Source organism: Arachis duranensis, chromosome 10 (genome assembly GCF_000817695.3).
Source record: "Arachis duranensis cultivar V14167 chromosome 10, aradu.V14167.gnm2.J7QH, whole genome shotgun sequence".
Classification (NCBI taxonomy): domain Eukaryota; kingdom Viridiplantae; phylum Streptophyta; class Magnoliopsida; order Fabales; family Fabaceae; genus Arachis; species Arachis duranensis.
Window position 1 is genome coordinate 68,099,294 of NC_029781.3, and position 1,614 is coordinate 68,100,907.

The following is a 1,614-nucleotide window of genomic DNA, read 5'->3' on the forward strand; positions in this document are numbered from 1 at the left end:
GTGGTTAAATAACCAGCCTAAGAACAGCATAAAAACATGGAAACAGCTGTCAGAAAAATTCCTGAATCACTATTTCCCTCCAAAAAGGATGACACAGCTAAGGCTAAGCATCCAAGGCTTCAAACAAGAAGATAATGAATCTCTTTATGATGCCTGTGAGAGATATAGAGAGTTGCTAAGAAAATGCCCCTCTGAAATGTTTTCGGAATGGGTGCAATTAGACATCTTCTACTATGGGCTTACAGAAAAAGCTCAGATTTCTCTAGACCACTCAACTGGTGGATCTATACATATGAGAAAAACAATTGAAGAGGCTCAAGAGCTTATTGATACAGTTGCCAGAAATCAACATCTGTACTTAAGCAATGAATCTTTCATGAAAGAAGAAGCTAAAACAGTAACTGCAGAACTCAGTCCAGTGGATCAAGCTAATGAATTCAATCAGCAATTGGACTTTCTAACTCAACAGCTAGCCGAATTCAAGGAAATATTACAGGAAACAAGAATGGCTAACAGGAACATGGAAGTACAATTAAAGCAGACAGAAAAACAACTGTCAAGACAAATAACAGAAGAATGTCAAGCAGTTCAATTAAGAAGTGGGAAGACATTAAATACCTCACTTCAAAGCAGCAGGAAACCAAGAAATAAACAAGTGGATACTCAAAATCCTCCTGAAGACAGTCCGAGCCCAGAAAGGGACAAAGCTGGCGCTGAACGCCCAGACCATGCTCATTCCTGGCGTTCAACGCCAGAAACAAGCATGAATCCGGCATTGAACGCCCAAGGGGAACATGGTTCTGGCGTTCAAACGCCAGTAACAAACAAGGAAGGGGCATCTAACGCCACCCCAGCTTCCACCCCTGGTATTCAAACGCCAGTGGGTGATCAGTCACATACAAGTGCTGATAACAACCCTTCTAAAAAGGCTTCCCAACCCACTTCTGTAGGTAATAAACCTGCAGCAACTAAGGTTGAGGAATACAAAGCCAAAATGCCTTATCCTCAAAAACTCCGCCAAGCGGAACAGGATAAGCAATTTGCCCGCTTTGCAGACTATCTCAGAACTCTTGAAATAAAGATTCCATTTATAGAGGCACTTGAGTAAAGCCCCTCTTATGCTAAGTTCATGAAAGAGATCTTAAGTCATAAGAAGGATTGGAGGGAAACTGAAAAAGTTTACCTCACTGAAGAATGCAGTGCAGTCATTCTGAAAAGCTTACCTGAGAAGCTTAAAGATCCTTGGAGCTTTATGATACCATGCACATTAGAAGGTGTTTGTACCAAGCAAGCTTTATGTGATCTTGGGGCAAGTATCAACCTAATACCTGCATCTACCATCAGAAAGCTTGGTTTAGCTGAAGAAATCAAACTAACCAGGATATGCCTTCAACTTGCTGATGGCTCAATTAAATACCCATCAGGAGTGATTGAAGACATGATTGTCAAGGTTGGGCCATTTGCCTTTCCTACTGACTTTGTAGTGCTGGAAATGGAGGAGCACAAGAGTGCAACTCTCATTCTAGGAAGACCTTTCCTAGCAACTGGCCGAACCCTCATTGATGTCCAAAAAGGGGAAGTGACCTTAAGAGTCAATGAGGAGGAGTTCAAGTT